Raw genomic sequence first — 18,501 nt, forward strand, 5'->3', positions numbered from 1 at the left:
TGTATTGTCGTAATTTAAGAAGAGTGAAAAAATGTGAGTTCTGTGTGTCCTACATTTCTGTGATTGAATATTTAACTTACTGTATAAAGTCGTGTTTGATGAAGAAAAGATAAAATCCTGGTGTGATTCTATTTGGACATCAAGACAGGATGAACACTTATTTTAGAAACAACCTGATGTATTTTAGAAATTAATTCACCTGGTGTTTGTAAAACCTGTTCTCTCAATATTTTAAGGTGGCAGGAAAAGCTTTGCATTGTTTTTGTCACAGTTGGGATAAAGTCAGTTAACGCCTCACAAGACTCACGGTGCTCCTTGTTATCACTTAGGTTTTGCTTAGGACAGTCTTCATCATGGTTTATGTGTCTGGTATTTTAAGGCAGCATTGTAAGCTCATGTCAAAGAACAAGAAAATGGTATTAGGATACAGCCAAGCAGATCTCACTGCAGGAGAAAGTGAACATATATTAAGTGAAATCCTGATCGACACAGTGTCTTGCCATTGACTGTGGAAGGGTTAAAATCCCACCGTCAGTGGGGGACCATCAGAAGCTGCTGCTGGGTACTGGCTCCTGCTGAAGGGGCTGGTAAATCAAAACTCGGCTGCCGCGTTGCAGGTCAAGTAGTAGGGCATTTGTAGCTGTCCTGTCATATCTGAAAACTGTTATTGTACGTACAAAACAGCACAGAAGGCGTGTTTATTAATTCATACAAGCAATTCAGAATTTTTTATTAGGCATGTGTTCCACTTGACCTAAGAAAAACCATTTTGCTGAAGGGGCGTGTGGTCTGGCTGCTACAGACGTGGCAGCTGTAGCTGAGTGGGCTGTGTTTGGAGAGGAAATAATCTTGTCTTTGCTTTTGTCAGAAAGAAAGAGAGAGAAAGGCTTAGGAATGCTTGATGGAGGAGGAGAGCACTTGCAGATGATTTAATGATTTGGAAATATTGCTGCCTCACTCAACATAGCTGCAAATCAGGCAGGAACACACAGGTTGACCCATAAAATGAATACACAGAAAAAATGAGTTTAAGTTTACTTATAAGTTCTACATTATCTGAACTACAACTGTAAGATTAATGCTGTTTGATTTCTCTCCTCCATCAGACAGTGCATTGTGGCTTGCAGCGCTACAATGCTCGTCTTACTAAAAATCCACTAAATAGAAAAGCAAAGCCCTATTCTGGCTTTATAAAGAAGATTTTCCATGCTTATCCTCAGTTTAAGTAGTCGCAGCTCCCCCGTATTTAAAATTAATCGTATGTTTATTTTCTGTCAAGATTTGCCACTGGATTGGTTTTCTTCTGAGTGAACAAGGTTCTGAACTGATTAGATACATTTGTGTAGTTTTTTTTAGGCTTGAAAAGATGCATGTCGTGAATGTGCATGTGCTGGATCAGAGAGATAGGTCCTGGCCTGGAAATTTTGAGATATATGATTTAGAATTGGAAATTGTTTCAGATGACTCAGGAAAGAAAAGTGTTGCTTGCTTACCCAGCCTGTTAATACTGCAGGCATTTCAGTAGGAGTAGCTTCACTTGAAGCAGAAAGATCCCCATGATTCTTTTCAGGGTACCTGTTACTTTACTTTTTCCTGGGGGGGGGGAACCTCTGCACAGTTTGAAGTCTTGTGAGAGATCGTGTACATTTCTGAGATCATGTACATGTCTGAGGCAAAATTCAGTCTTCAGTGTAGAATGGTTTGTGTTTCTTCACAGTGTCCTGAGGAGATGTCTTCACCTCTATAGTTGAGCTCATTTTTCCATGTTTGAGATCTGCTGAGAAAAGCAAGTTCCAACTCTCACCTCTTTCCACTTATTTCCAAGCTGAAAACTGGGTCCAAAAGGGGAAATAAAATCTGGATTTTTAGCAGCACCCATTCTTCTGTTGGCTGCAAATGACTATAGTGCTCTTCCTCAAGCCGGGCCGTTCATCCCCCTCTATGGGTTTGAAGGGGTGGTACCTGAAAATCCTTACAAGATGATTTCTGTACATAGCAGTTAAGATATTTTTACTATCCAGGAATTCCTGTGGTCCTGTTATCTCATGCTCCTGGCACTGGAAGTTTTTCCATGTGGTGCTGGTGCAAAGAAGGGCTTCATTGTTTCTTACATGCAGCTGTATTAAAAATCTTGATTATTTTGTGGGTAAGGTTTGATAAGTTCTTCTCCACAGCTCTTTGAAAGATCACTTCTGGTATGGGCAAAGGTGTCTGGTTTGTGTTTGTGTCTCCCAGAAGAGTTCCATGTAATGCATAGGGTAACAAACTGGAGACATTCCTTGCCCCAGAGACTGAAAAGCCTCATGAGCTGGGCCCACATCCCCTCTGCCCTGTTGGCACAGTTCAGTGCTGAGTTCTGTGACTGAGGGTTGTAGAGTGTACCAAAGACAATGCTGTCATCAATTTTGTCCAGATTATTCCTTTTAAAGGTGATACATATAGAAATAAAATTTTCCTAGATGTTACTGAGCAGAGTGTTTGAAAATTTGAGATGGCTGATCAATCTCTCTGCACCTCTCTACAGAAAACTTGGGTCTCTATTTCTTTGTTTTATAGGGAGAGAAATTATTACTTTCTTCTCTGGACCCATCTCCCTTCAGTAAAACTAAGAGGCACTTGCACATCCTACATGCCCCAAGTCTCCTTAATTAATCATTATCAATACCCAGTATTTGAGGAGTTAAGAGTACTTTTATGTCTGTTTTGGACTACAGATTACCATGAAAAGCCTGTGAGACTGTTCTCCCACAGGGACTGTTTTGTTTCTGGTTTCATTAAACTGCTGTCCTCCTTTTCTGCCTTTTGTACATCAGGGATGACGGAACTTGTTTTTGTTCTTGATTGCCTGACCCATCTCTTGCTACTGTGACCTTCTGCAGGCAGCCTAGCTAGGGCAGCTTTTGCTTCTAGGTTTATTGCTGAAAATGGAATTCTAGGTCTGTTTTCCAGCTGTCAGTTTCTTAGGAGAATGCATGTTAAACTATTTCTGCTTAAAACAGAAATTAAGAAAAAATAGCTCCCCATCATCCTCATTCTCCCATAGAAGGACAAAAGTTGTCCTGCTTTGCTCCAGGGCTTTTGTACCAGAGGAAGTGCTGGAGATCTGAGATATCTGTTAATTCTTTACCTGAATTCCAGAAAGTTCTGGAAGGCCAGTTGCATGTTTACTGATCATCACTAAGTCGTCAGTGATTTCGCCCTCAGAATATGTTCTTCAGACAATTGATTAGTCTACTCTGTAGATGGTTCCTGTGTCCAGGTAAGGAACAGGTTATTTCTTAAAAGTAGAAGAAATTTATTAATTGGCTGTAGCATTCTTGTGTAATTAATAGGGAAGTGAAAAGCATTTCCTCCCATACATTCATTGTTAAAATTGTATTTTTTCCTTTTGTGTAAGTAGCACATATTCATATTTATTTTGAATGAAGCGGCTTTCTTTACTGCTTTTTTCATTCTGTGGAGATCATGTCTCACACTTTTCAGGTATATGTGCAGTAAAATATGTTCTTAGATTTGGAAGCCAGAAGAAAACCAAGAATTTGCATTTGCTTTGAAATTACATACCTGAGCACGTTAAGTAAATCAATATGGTTAAAGATTGCACGACAATAAACAATAATTGAACCATATTTTTTTGCAGAATGCAAAAGTGGTGCATCCTTGACTTTCTCGTGTATGCTGCCAAAAATTCTGTGGATGTGAAAAACTGGATAAATATTTAGAATTCTTGTCCTTGGTGTAGGAGCACTCTTTTGTCTGCATGGAGGACAGTGTGGGTCACCACCCGAGGGCCTTACGTAGAATTTCCATGGGCAAGCTGGGCTGCTTCAGTCTCCCAGCTCCTTAATTTTATTGCTCAGTAGCTATTCATTAGTGCAGTTGTGGAAAGGATTAGTTAAAAGCATGCTCCAGCTCCCAAAGTCTGCAAACAACATTGGCTGGTGTCACGTGTTTGTAAGTGAATATCAGAATATTGCACTGAATCTCCAAGAGTATGAAACTTTTTGTTGGCTCACCAGAAATTCTTTGAAGTTGAGCAATTGGTACTTCCCTTGGATTGCAGAGACTCCTTTTGCAGGAAAATCCTGTTTCCTGCTAAGAAATCCCCCAGTTGAATTCTTGTTCTCACATTTTCATGAAGAGGGAAGATGTGCCCATTCTGCTCCTACCATCCTCCTTCATTATTCCTTCCCATAAATTAGTCAAAAATATAATGCTTGGATTAGAACTGCTCTGTGTCACAAATGTTAATTGTAAGCTCTGATACAAAATGTGTTACTTCTTACAGCCGACATAATTTTTCTCTTTATAGAGGTAATTTCCCAGGTAATTTTGTGCATTGCTTCTCTTTTAATGTGAGAACTCAGTCACATTGTTTCAGAGAGAACAAGCAGCATTTCCTCGCCAGAATTCCATTGCTCTTCTTTGAGTGAATACTTAATTTCCTTGGAATTTAGAAATAAAATGGCTAATTAGTTTGAGCTCAGTGGAAGCCTCAGACAGGATAAGGAATCAGCTTTTCCCCAAAGGTAATTTAGCTCCTTTTTCATGGTTCCCAGAGGGAGGCAGTGGACACATTTCTTCCTTTTTCCTCTTTTCTAACAACCATTTTAGCTTCACTTTCATTGAAAACAATGGGAGATAACAGTCATTTTAATGAGGGCAGGTTTTGGAAACATTCTTTGTGAAAAATAGTATTTGTTGAGAGTGGAGCACCAAAAAGATTTATATACACTGTATGCAGAACCATGCCAAATTTATGAAATGGGATAAAATTTGGTTTTCTTTCGCTTGGAGGAGAGGAGGGGGTGTGAAGGGTCAGGAAGTTAAGAGGGAAGTGAGTAGCTGAAGGGATAATGTGGAATTCACAGGGTGAGGTAGAGGTTGAAAGGCAAAAGGAAGTGACTGGAATGCTCAGGCTGCTTCACAGCCTTCTAGAGTGGTTTAGGTGTTTTGGTGGGCTTTTTTTGTGGGGTTTTTTTTTTTTTTTTTCCTTGTTTTTTTTTTTTTTTTTTTTTTTTTGTTTTTTTTTTTTTTTGTATTTTTTTTTTTTTTGGTGTGGGGGGGGGTGTATGTGTGTGTGTGGTAGTGGTGGGTTTTTTGTTTTGTTTTGTTTTTCTTTTTCAAAAAACACAGTTAAAATCTGGTTGTAAGTTTGTTTTCTTTAATGTTGATAGACTGTTAACTTACTAGATATTTTAGTTCATGATAGGTGTCTCCATGGATTTATTTCTCTGCGTTCTGAATCAAGGGCTTTCTTTATAATTAAAACTAAGCTGAGGTCCTTCTGTTCTAAAGTTGGGACATGTGTCATTGCCTGGAAGAAGGCTCCACAGGAAATTTCTGACCAGCTCAATGGAAGTCCCTGGGTACTGCAATTTTCTTTTCCTTTGTGGTTGTCCTGCTGAACAACTGTTAACTTCAACCATTTCTCAAAGTAGTGTTGTTAAATGTATCATGTGTAAAATGTCTTGCAATTGACTGAACTCTGCTCATTCAAATTTTAATTTTTTCATTTGCTCTAATGGATTATTTATGCTACTATAGTGAAAGCTGTATTACACTTTAAATTTTAAGCTTTATCGTTTGGAGTGAACTTAAAATGAAGGTTTCAGAGGAGAGAGGATATTTTTTCTTCTACAAATGAAAGCACTTATTCATATACACACTTCATGGGGTGTGTATAATAATTTAATAATCCAATATACAGAATTGTAAACATTCTAGATTTTAGACATTGTCTCAAAAGTTGTAGATTTGTTTATATTGAATTTATTTCACCTTTAAGAGTGAGAAGATACAGCCTACTGTAAGTTTAAGTAGCATAGAGAAATGCCCTGTTTCCAAACTTTTGTTTTAGTAGTTGTATTTAAAAACATTTTGTCACTGTTGACGTATAGATCATCCTTACTCATGGCAGAGTATGTTCTTACACCACTCCAGAACATCACTAAAGGAGGTCAAGTTATACCTTAGTGACGCTGGGAATGTTACATGGACTAACTCTGAATTTAGACTGGAGATTAATGTTTAACACTGATTGTACATAATGCCTTACATCAACAGAGTGCTGCACAAACATTTGATCAATAGAAAGCAGGTGCTGGGTTAAGCATTGCCAGGGTCTGCTGCCTCTGCACTCTCTTCCTCCCCCTCATGATCTTCCTCCTGATGGTTCATCTTCCATACCAGGGTCCCTCCTGATGCTGCTGGTTTAGGGGTTTGCACTGAACAGTCCCACTTTAGCTGGTCAGATCTCCTTGGGCTGAGGACAAGGGCATTTTGTGGTTCTTGGACTGATGCTGTTTTGGTTTTTGCTTTTTTTTCTTTTCTGTGTTCTCTGTATTCTTCACACATGTATTTGTAGCTCTGTAGCCTATTGTATTAGTGGCTAGTTTTCCCAGTAGTTTTCCATGCCCTTTCCCTAGGCAGAAAGACAAAACAAATTCCAGATCTCCAAGCCCCAGAGGGTACAGGGCCCCAGTGCTATCTTGATTCTTCCTGGCTACCAAGGTTGAAAACCTTGAGATACGTTTGATCTTCGAGATACATTTCATGGGCAAAGTACAGCTAGTACCAAGGGAGGGCTCCAGAGAACGGACTTGACTGGGGGGAATTCCATCACCACTTGTCCTCCTAAATGGTGCTTTTTATTGATTATACTAATTTCCTAAAACCTGTAAAATGTACTCAGCCCTGTGTGGGTGAGCTTTTGTGGACATCTTTCCATAACTGCCCCTGACAGCCTTCAAATAAAGATCCGCTCTTATATAACCTCCTTCCTAAATTATCTCGAGTTTCATTCCCAGGTTGGGGAAAAGGCTGCCTTTGGTGTGTCGCCGTTCCTCTGTCTGCACCATGTTAAACACAGCTGTGCACTAATGGGAAGCATTTTCCTTCTTCTGTTTGCCTGGGCTGGAGGCGCTTCACCTAATGCAATCTTCTTTAGCCTCATGAAAAGCAAAAGTGAAAGTGAGAGTCTTATGTCTGCACAATATGCCAAACACAGATTTTGTTATCAGCTCGACTGCTCTGTTAATACGTCTAAGTGACTCATTTCAGACTTGCTTAGCACATTTCTGGAAAATCCAAGGACTTACAACTTCCATCTGCTCTCTAATATGATGAAAGATGAATCCTGAAGATCACAAATTGCAGGAGACGTGCAGCTTGTAATAAGAACATGTGAACAACAAATGCCTTATGAGAGGTGGTGAAAAGTGAAGTAATGAGGAGGAAAGGCAGGGAGGCCTCTGGAGGGAACACGGATATCCATGGCTGACTAGAACTGTCACATCCAAACACCACACTAAATATGAGATGTACATTACATAACATGAGTCACAGATAATGGTCTTTTTGAATTTTCTGCAGAATTAAGGCCTCGGTGTTACAGTCACTCGTGTTTACATGGGTCCTCAGGCCTGCATGGGAGATGGTGCTTCGGAACAAACATGCAGCTCTGCATGAAAGCTTGGAAATACTGTTTCTTATTTCTTATTTTGAGATCTCTGCATTCAAAACATGATAACCACTAAAAACAGTAAACCTGTGGTGTAAGATAGACAAAATACAACATTTTATCTCCATTTTCTCCCCCCTAGAGAAAAATAGAGGTTGTGGCATGATCAAGGAGAATAAAAAATATTAAACTTGACTTAAGGTGAAAGTCTGCACTGCAACTTTGTCCTCGTTGCCTGTTGTATTGTGACCCCTCCTTAACTTAAGTGTCCATCTCCAAAGTGCTGTCACAGCAATATCCGCAGACTGGATTTATGCCACCTAGGGAGGATACCTGTAACAAAATTCAGATGCAGCAGTCTGTAACCCATCAGAGGCTCATTTACCCAAGAAAGTAGTTCTGTGTATAATTCACACCAGAAGAGGTGCATGACCTGGTTTTCTCTCACATAGGAAGTGGAAGACAAAGTTCTCTATAAGGTGGATAATAAATACTACTTTCTGAGTAATTGGAAAACATTTTCCAATTTTCACATCTGATTTCCATATTGCAAACCTAAATTTTAGGTTTGAAATGTACTGAGATCTTAAGTAGTAGATAATTAAGGGAATAATTTGAGGTGAGTTTTGATGTCTGTCCTGTTTTAAAAGAGTGACAGAAAAATGCATGGACTGTGCATATGCATACAGTTGAGTGCAACATTTCGCTTAATCAATCAGTTTTTCAGGAGCAGGATTTCAGCGAGATCTGTAAAAGCAGGCAGTGAATCCTCGTGGAGCTTGACCCCGTTGGCTTCATCCCAGCTCTGCACAGATGTTGGGATCTGCCTGGACAGGTCCAATAGCAGGATCAGGGACTCTGGCCCTCGCCTGGCAAACAATTTCATGGTTGAGTAGCAGTTTATATGTGAATACTCTGATTAGAGTCACACATGTTTGCAACAGCAGGGTCACAGAAAACAGTACAAATGCAGTGGGTCATTCCTGTTTACTGTTCGATTTTAGAGTTACTCCTCTGTGCCAAAGCAATTAATTTATTTCATCTGGATTTTTTCTGTGTATTTGAGGTGAAGACAACCCTTTCCAGTTTTCTCTGTTGTGAGAAAATCTCAAATTTTCTGTTTGCAAGGACAAAATTGTTAGAGGGTGGCTGCTAGACAACTCTTAGATATCCCTGCAGAAAGCTTTTTGCTCCATCCTCTGCCTGTATTTTCACAGTTTTGTTTTACTCTGTGTACACATGGTGATTTGTGCCTCCCACTGCCAGTTGCTTTATTTTTCTTGCTCCAGCTACTGTCTCCTCCTTGCTGTGTGGAGAACATGTGTTGGATTTCCCCTTAATAGGAAAAAAATGTAGCTACCTGACGTCCTTGCTGTATTATCCTGTGTCTTGGTTTTGAAAGACAGTTGTCTGCTAAGGAAAACTAAAGCCTCCCTTGGCATGGAGAATGTAAACCCCCTTCCCTCCAAATTATTATAATTTTGTAAATAGCGGCTTTCATGCAAAGATATGGGAATAGGAGTAAAAGTTCTTTAGTAGGAATATTAAAAAAAAAAAAAAAAAAAAGGAAAATACAAATGTAGTAGTACAAAAAAACAAGCAAGGAAGCAAACAAAGATCCTGGAAAACCCTGACAGAGTCAGGGATACAACCTGACGCCCTGTTGGTCAGGGTGTTGGAAGCAGTCCAGATAAATCCTCCTGGAGTAACAGATGTGGTTCTGTGGAGTAGAGATGGTCCTGTAGAAAGTCCAGTGGTGATGAGGTGGGCCCAGTCTTCCTCTGGGAATCCAGTGGAAAACCTGGATCCCTTGTGTGCTTCAGTCCCAGTTTTTATCTAGCTGGGAACAGTTGGCTCCTCCCCCACTCTGTGGAGCATCTCCCAGTGGGATGGGAATGTGTCATGTCATTGGTGGGCCCTAACGGCCCATTATCAGAAGATGTGCCCCTGGAGGATGGAGAGGTGGTGAAAGGGATAAGAAACACGGCTGGGCCATTATCAGAAAGCATCCTCCTCCCTCCCCCCTGGAGGGGCAAGAGAAGGATAGAACATCTCCTAAAAAACAGCCTTCAACAGATGAAATAGAATACACATTTTTTGGTTTCATGATCCGAGACATCCTGATAATTGCAGAATTGTGCAGAATTTCTTCCTACTGGAAGAAGATGGGTATTGTTGTTTATTATTGCAGCACTGTAGTATGTGAAGAGTTTTGTTGAAGCTCCTGTTCCCTAAATCATGTTCCTTAAATTGTACAAGGAACTAAGCTTTCATTATATATAAAAAAATAATTTTTTAGCCTGATTATTTAGAAATCATGAATTGAGTGAATGGTGGAAAATAATTAGGTACCGAAGGAAAGGAATTTCCTCAATAAAGCTGACATTGCTTCTATTCATTTTCCTGAATTCCAAATAAGCACAAGGAAATGGTTTTGAAGGCTAAGGTATCCAAGAGGATGATTGCAGAAGAGGGGTTTAATAGTTAGTGTTCTATCCTGTTACCAGATGCTGTTTCACCCCATAGGGGTAGTTCTTGAGCACCTATCATTATTAAATCTACTTTTTCCTGCTGCCACTAAAACACAAAAATGTGTAACTTTCCATTTTTCATGCAGTATGGGTAGTAGGTTTACAAAGAGTAATCTGTAGTTTTAAGATATTTTAAAAAGCCTATTTTTGGTTGTTTTACGTTTTCCTAAACTTCAGCAGTTGCAGCTGAGCTGTCAGTCCAAGGTATCTGTCCATGAAATGTCTCTGTGATGCTCCTGTGGCACTCAGGCACATCTTGAGCTACCTGGTGACAGAACTGAGGCTTTATGGAGGAGTTTTTTTAATTAAATACCTGTGTTCAGCTGTGTTGTGCCTAAGTCCCACGTAGACACACAAATTTTTGTTGTGCAGAACTTTCACATCCTTCCAGAAGAGTCTCTTAGACCCTATCTCAGTATTTGCAGTATGTGTCACTGACAATTTTTTGGTTAGTCCCTGTTTCTGTGTTAGAAAGCCCTCAACAAACATTGTATTATTCACTTTTAAGTAGCCAGTGACTTAAAAAAAGTATAAGAGAAGACACTATTACCTTGGTATGTTTATTTTCTGCTTTCTTCTCCATTTTCCCACTAACCAAATGCAAAACAGTGATGATTTATTAATAGTGTCAACTGGAAATGACCCAGTTAACATTATTAACATCAAGTATAAGGTCTGAAAGTTGGTAAAACCTCTGGGTTTGTACTGTGCCTTAAAAATACATTTAAAGAGAGCAGGAGTTGAAACAGGTAGTAATTTGTGTTCTGATGATTCTGACATCATGAATTAAATCTCAGCTATGCCTGCCTGAATTTTAGCTACTGGTACATGTTAATATAAGTACCCTGTTGCTGTTTTTTTCTTCTTCTTTCATTTTTTTGACATAAAAATGTGGAGTCTGCAGCAGCTGTTCCTGACATGAGATGAACTCCAGAGGTGCTCCAGCTGCCTGCCATAAATCATGCTGCCTGTTCAAGAGGCTGAGTTTGGGTATTTATCTGTAGTAATAATCTCTTTTCTTAACAAAGAGCCTTTTTTTTCTTTTATATAGGCCTGATACTGGATTAACCAAATTCTGTAAACCAGTCACATAAAAGAGGTGGTTTTGTCAGGTTTTGTTCTGATTTTGTCCTGGTTTTGTCAGGAACTTCTCAGTTTAAAAAAGTTACAGTAAAACATGGGAATTCAAATCAGATTGCTTGCAGTTTTCAGAATTTCAGGCTGAGGTCAAAGGAAATATGATAAGAAATAAACATGCATTTATATATTAGATTTATTAGTGACTAGAAGCCACCTTAGAAAATGTGCTCCAACTTTATTAAACAGGGCCTGGAAAATGCTGCAGTTGTTAAGATATTGCCTGGTAACAGAAACTGAATTATTGTTTGTGGTAGTGTAAGCACTTCTGCATAACCATCGCCTAAACAGGAGAAGAATTCTGTAAGTTAGAATTGTCTTTTTTTGGTAGTAATTTTTGTACTGCACTTTTGCTGACTAAGCAAACCATAGAGCTGTTGGAGCTTTAAAAGTAGAATGTATCCATTTTTGTCTCACCAGCAACACATTTCCTTGAACACTTTCACTCTTGTGCCGCTGCTTGGTGCTTTATTTCACCTTGGGGCTTCTAATCTTTATCTAATTTATTTTGGAGGTCATGGTGGACATTTGGTTCCTCTGGTTGTCTTCAGGGAAACTTCAGATGCCCCAAGACACAAAATACTGTTGGAGTTGTTAATCCTAAAGTGTGATTTCTGTGGAAATAAAAAGACTTAGCAAACCCTTACTGGTGCTGATTCAGAAATTACATTACATGAGGGTAGTGCAGAAATACTTGGTATTCTAGACTCTTTGTGAATTATTATAATTAATAGAGCTGGTCATGAAACAGAGTAAGTTGAGAAGAAAACAGTGACAGGACAGTGTTTTTAAAGTTCTATTGCTGATTTGTCCTGTTTTCTGGAGACCAGCCTATAGTAAATTAAACTTGGAAAGCTCCAAAAGTTTTTATTCGTTAAGAATTAAAAATACAAGGGTTTCTTAAAAGTTCTTTTTATGATACAGAAGATGTGTCCTAGAGCCTCCTCAAGTTTTCCCAATAATTTTATCTGAAACTGGAGTGCTTCTTGCATTTGGCAGTATTTCCTTAGTATGAAAAAGAAGGAGATTTTGAACCTATTGCTCCTGGTAGTGCTGTGGCTCACAAACTCTGACAGGCATTTGGCTGCTGCATAAAAAGACATTTCTATATTGGTTAATCGGTTTTGCACAAATTGCTAGAATTGAGCTGTAATTCTGATTTAAATAATGGACACAAGTTACGGGAGTTGCTTTTGGCTGCACCTCCCCCCATTCCCATGAAGTACTGAAATACCATGACTTCCTTTACTGATCAGGAAAAACATTCTTGAAACTACTGTTTTTTAAATTATTATTATTTGAAAATTTGTTATATTGATTTATTTAAACTTAAATAATACACAGATGAGGTGACCACTCTAAACACCCTTCTCTGTGTTTGCTTGTGGTAAATAAGCCAAGGCATAGATTCTTCTTTTATCTGTTTTCCTTGCATAACTCACCATTCCAGACGTGTGCTTTAGGTCCCTTTGTTTTGAGAGCTCAGTCCTGACTTCTCTGCAGCTGTTTTAAGGTAACTTTGGTGATGTTTTTACTTTATGTCAGCTTTGCTGTGTGCAGGCAGATATCCCATCATACAGTTTAGTGATGTAACAAACCACCTGGGTCTTTATAAAAAAGAAGTAAAAAAAAGTCTCAAGTATTGCTTTCAAGCATGCTGAAATGTCAGACTTCAAACTGGCTATCGGCCTTGACAAAATACACACATTTTCTCCTTTTTCTCAACCCACTGTCACATTGTGGTGGTGATCCTCCACTGATCAGTGATTTTGCTTTTAAAATGTTTCTCTTTTCTTTATTTTTTTTTTTTCCCCTTAACAACTTGAATTCCTGACAAGCCAAGGCCGCTGCTTTAATTTTTAATCCCAGCCTGACAGACATTCCGATTCACTCCCCATAACTGCACTAGAATCAAATATTATTGCAGATGTCTGATGAACCATAGAATTGGTTCAAGTCTCATTTCCAGTTACTTGGTTTCTAAATGTTCTCTTTGGGGACCCAAGCAGTGCTGTCAATATTCTTTGTTCCAGTTGCTCAGCAGTTTGCAGATTAATACTGTCGAGGGAGTTTTGTACTCAAGCAGCTGCTGAAGTCAAAACTTGTTATGGAATGGAAGAAATTTAGAAATGGGCCCCACATCCAGTGTCAGGCTGTGAAAAAGGCTTTTATTTTAATTGCCGTGTGAGGTATTGATAAAAAACAACCAATATTGCTTATATCTGTGGTCTTCTTGGTAGCTTTTTAATTAAGCAGCACCCCTAAAATTAAGACTTCATTATTTTATCCAGAAAGTTAAATCTTCTGCCTAAAGTAGCTGACATTCTTTTCTGTACTTCAGTTTTTCCAGGGGTTTTTTTTTGCTTTTTATTTCTGAAGATATGCAATCAGCACATGCTGTGTCACTGTAGTACTTTTATTTTTGTAGATGCAAAGTGACATGCTGAATTGTGTTGAGTAATTCATGTGCTGTGGTACTTTCGTACTGTGTGCTGGAACCAAGCTTTTATTTGCTGATTAGTGTAATACGTCTTTTTTTCTATTAAATTGCATTGTGTCTGTACATGATCCTCAAACACTGCTCCCAGCACAGAGTCTAATACATAAAAATTTGTAAATTCATTGCTCTCCAGAAAAATCTGATTTTCTGTACTATAGCAAAGTTCCTGGGAGTTTCAGGAGGACTGGGGAAAAAAACAAGGACCTAAATTGTCAGGTCCTGATTTGCAAGTCTGCTACCCAGTGCCACTATATTGGACATTTGGAGAGACTGCTGCAAGGCTGTTTAGGATTTAGAATATTTTAAAAACCAGCAATTTAAACTCTCAGAATAATTAATCAAGACCCAAGATAATAGTTTCCACAGAGTAATGTATACAGCCCCGTATAAAAAAATCAGTGTTGTTGCACCTGAAGTTGAGTTTTCCAGGTAATTACTGAAAAGGTAATTTTTGAGGTAGTTTTAGGCAACCTTTTCTTAATATTTCAATTTTTTCCCCCTATATAGGTAGCATTGATTGCTGGATTGTACTGCGGTGAAGCTGAAGTTATGTCTGCAAGAAACGTAAACATACATAGATAAATATATCTGATGAATGCAGACATTATAATCCATATGTCTCACAGCAGAACTGTGCCTAATTTCAATTTTCAATTGGTGAAATAATGTCAGACCCACCCATATCTTTCAGCAGCACTGGTGCTGAAAGCAATCCCATGTTCCAGAATTTATATTGCTGCTCCTTGCAGAAGCTGAAAGAGGGGGAAGAAGAGCATATTTAAGCCTGCAACTGTGTGGTGGATGGGAACAGGAACTGCTTGAATGTTGACCTGCTGGAATGTGAAACTGAAGATGGAAAATCCACTGTTTCTGTTGAGAACTTGTAGTAGTGAGTGTGGGATCAAAACCACTTCTCGATCAAGGTGGCTCAGATGTGCAGGAATAGCTCATGAGTTTCCAACTCTGTGTGTTTATACCACTGAGAAACTGGGATTCCCCAGATCAAAGGGGAGATTTTCTGGAGATAATTGATATTTTAAGGTAATTAACGTTGTGATTTTCTGCTTGCACATCCATCATTTGCTTTATCCCCCTGTGCTGTCTGATAGCAAGGCGTGAAATCCCCTGCCAGCCCAGCGCTGCAGGAATAAATACTGCGGGTCCTCACCCTGTTTGATTTGACTCCTGGGTTTGTCCGCCTGTAACCACATATTTGAACAGAGCTCTTGGGTAAACTGTGCAGTCCTCTCTCTTTTTTCCCCCCTACCAACTGCTGTCCCTGGCAGGCTCCCAGCATCCGCTTCCTCCCATGGGCTGCGGCAGCACCGGATCCCTGCGGAAATCCTGCAGCCAGCCCCACTTCCTCTGGACACAGATCCAGCTTCTCTCTCTCTCCAGCTCTGCCATCCCTGCACTGAGCAGCTTCTCATCTCCACATTCCCCAACAGCTCTCTTGGCTCTCCTCTGGTTCTCAATCCCTGCTGAACTCTTGGCCATCACCCTCCCTTCCTTCTCTCTCACTGATGTCTTGCAAATAATAAAACCAAAGCACAGTAACACACAGTGTGGCCTTTCCTCTCCTTTGGTTTGCGTTCTTCCCTCTTCTTGCTCAGTTTTGTTCTGTCACAGGTTCAGGAAGGTGTTGTAGCTCTCCTGCTACTTGTTCCAGTTGTTCAGCTTCCTTCTCTAGCATTTTTTGCATAGATCTTCACTTTTCTCTTACTAGTTGCAATTCTCCTCTGATTTATAACTAAAGATTTTTAATCCTTCTTTTCTATAGGAACACACACACACAAAATATTCTGATTTCCTAGAGCCACATCACTGTCTCATCATATTTTCACCCCTCACTGTGTGTGTTTGGGGTACCTCTCGTTCACAGGCATGAGGGACCTTCTCCAACTCAGATTTCACCGTTTTATTCACATGAAAAGTCTGGTCCATTCTTAACTTCATTCAGCCTGCCCTTCCTTCAGTGCCATTGGTGGCTTGGCTGTGTGTTTGCCTCCTGACTTGCCAGATGTTCCAACACTGTTTCCTGCAGTGACTTTGCTTCATTTTTTAACTTCTCTCATCTTTCTGCCCCTTTTCCTCCGGGTATATTCACTCTTCAGTCAGTTCCAAACACAAACACGGCTCACGTCTTCATAACTCTACCTATTCACATCTTCAAAAATTTTTCTCCAAATCAGTATCCTAGCCTTTCTCTTGGACCTTTCCTTTTGAGGGAAATGGGATAATTAAGATTCCAGTTTTCTTTGACTGCCTGGCCCTCAGCCTTTTGAACTTGGTATCTCCTTTCCCTTGTTCTTACATAGCCAGGAACACTTTGAGATACGCAGCTATTTCCTAGTCACCGTGTATATATATTTTTTCATTCCAGTCTTTCTGTAGAGCTGAAATTACTATCTATGTGCTTGACCAATATATTGATTATGGAGTTGTGCTTTTCTCCAGCCTTCAAAAATTTGGGGTTGCTCTAGCACCCAGAGCACCTCTATAGAAATCCTGCCTCTAACTTTGTACTCACTTTCCTTGCACTTCCTACCGCTGGTTGTTGATTCTGTGCTTCAGAGATCACACTCTACTCTTAGCAGTTACCAATAAAGAGTTAATAACCTGCCATAATACTATATTTGCCCTTCTTGCATGGATTTTCAAAACATTATTCCAGTCCTGTGCTTTTCCTTTCTGTTAAAGAGAAACTCTCTCAATATTTTCAGGCTTCACTTCTTCATTCTCCAGATTAATCATTAACCATGGCTTAAGTGTATTTTGGGGTCTTTGTTTGTTTTCAATGTTTTTTATACATTAAAAGTCAGGGAAGTGCACTGTTAAAATGGTTTGCTGCCTGTGTGGTAGTGAGTATTTTCTCTTTCTTCCCTTGATTCATCCTGTTTCTCTGTGTCCTTCTGTTTGTAGTCCTGGATGATCTGGTAGCTGAAATATTCAGGGTATTTATCTGACATTGTAATTATTTTTGCCTTGTCTTGGAAAGACCAACTAGGGATTTCTTCAGAAACTGTCCTGCTTAGAGTCATTAAGAGGAGTATGTTCAGTTCGGTGCAGTGTAGCTCTCGTTATATTTGGCAGAGGAAAAAATAATGTCTTAACATGACACGAGGATGTCTTGACTGGCAGAGCTTGGACATCCTCTTTTCCCAGAATTTCCCATCTAAGTAGGTTCTGTTCCACATCAGACTCTCCAGCTACTGCCGCTCTGTACCGTGGTGATATGCCTTGTACACACACCTCAACCTTCCCTCAGATCAGTCTTCAAAAAATTGTTCATTTTGCTCTCTTTCCTTCATACATATCAGTTACCAAATAAATCAGTACCAAGACCAAAACCATTGCACATATTTTTAAGTGGTGAATACTCTGTATATATTTAAACCAAAGGAATACAGACTATTTTCAGTTTTTGCAGAACAGAGTTTATTTTTCCAGATATTCGTAGTGCTGTTACTGTCAAATATTCGGGCTTTGTAAGTGATTGTTTCATAGGCAGTAAATGAGGAGGAAAAGAATCTCCTCAAAGGGGGATTTTTGGAGTTTAATGTTGCAACTCCTTAGAATCACAGAATTATGGAATGGTTGGGGTGCGAGGTACCTCAAAGTCTACCCAGTGCCACCTCTGCTATGGGCAATGACACCTTCCACTATTCCAGGGTGCTCCAAGCTCCAATGTCCAGCCTAGCCTTGGACATTTCCAGGGATCCCAGGGGCAGTCACATCTTAGGCTGGAGAGTGAATAAGACCTTATGACCAAAGATTGCACATGGGAAAAATTTAAACCAGGAAGTTGAATTAAAATAGATCAGAGAAGTCAAAGACATGTCCTATTAGTATGTTTTTTGAAAAAAATCACTGAATTCCCAAATACCAATGTAATTTAAGTTTGAAGAATTTTAGCTGTTCCTTAGTATGTTTTTTTGTTTAAGTATGTTAGTATGTTCCTCTTGTTTAAGGAACTTGCTTAACAGTACAATGCTGTGTGCTGTGGGTTTAAATATGTTAATGGAATTGATTTGGAATTTTACATTGAAATCTGTTCAAAATCTAGAAACTTTTCTTAATGTGGTCAAGTAGTCTTAATTTCTCAAGCAAGTCTTGTTAGTGTCATTAACAACATTATAGAATACAAAGGATACTATTAAATATATTAAGATTTTTTTTTCCTTGAAATGGACTGCATTTGCATTAGCAGTCTTCTCTCAGTTCATTCTTTGCAGCTTCAAGTGTCCTGGTTATGAATCCATTGCTGTGACTGTAGAAGGACAAAATGGTTTGCTCCTTTTTTTTTTTTTTTTCCCCCTCCAAGTCTTTGCCTGCCGCTTTTGTACCAATTCTGCCACTTTTATACCTATTCCATACAAAGGAAGTGAGGTGATCTCTTATCTCCCAAGGCTGCAAACCTCCAACCAACCAACCAACCAACCAGGAAGCCAACCTTTAACATCTCTCTTCAGTGCAGCTTCAGTGCATCCCAAATTTTGGAGAGGTACCACAAAACCTTAACATTATTATTGTTTTCTGTCCTTCCCAGCAGGAAGGGTAATCCCTTGCTTAGAAGAGAGATGCCTATTTCTTAAAGTTTAGAGTTGAAACTTGTCACGCAATTCAAAATACCAAAGAGAAATTAAAAAGAAAACCTTAAACATGCAGAAGCCAAGAGCGTGTGCATCTCTTCCTCTCTCATCTGTAAGAGACAAAAAATTCTCAGAATTGGGTCTGGATAGATCTGAGGAAGAAATTCAGGAAGGATTATTCCCCTCGGGTGCACATGTTTGTTTTTTAAAACAATGATTGAGTTATTTTAATACTCTGGATGTTCATCCTCATGTACAGCACAGGAAAAATAAAATAAA

General features: G+C 39.3%; 1 protein-coding gene across 5 annotated transcripts in view; it reads left to right on the top strand.

Moving 5' to 3' along the window:
- The window catches only part of SSBP2 (single stranded DNA binding protein 2), a 125,393-nt gene that overhangs the window by 39,666 nt on the left and 67,226 nt on the right, over nt 1-18,501 (top strand). The window lies entirely within an intron of this gene.

Source organism: Hirundo rustica, chromosome Z (genome assembly GCF_015227805.2).
Source record: "Hirundo rustica isolate bHirRus1 chromosome Z, bHirRus1.pri.v3, whole genome shotgun sequence".
NCBI lineage: Eukaryota > Metazoa > Chordata > Aves > Passeriformes > Hirundinidae > Hirundo > Hirundo rustica.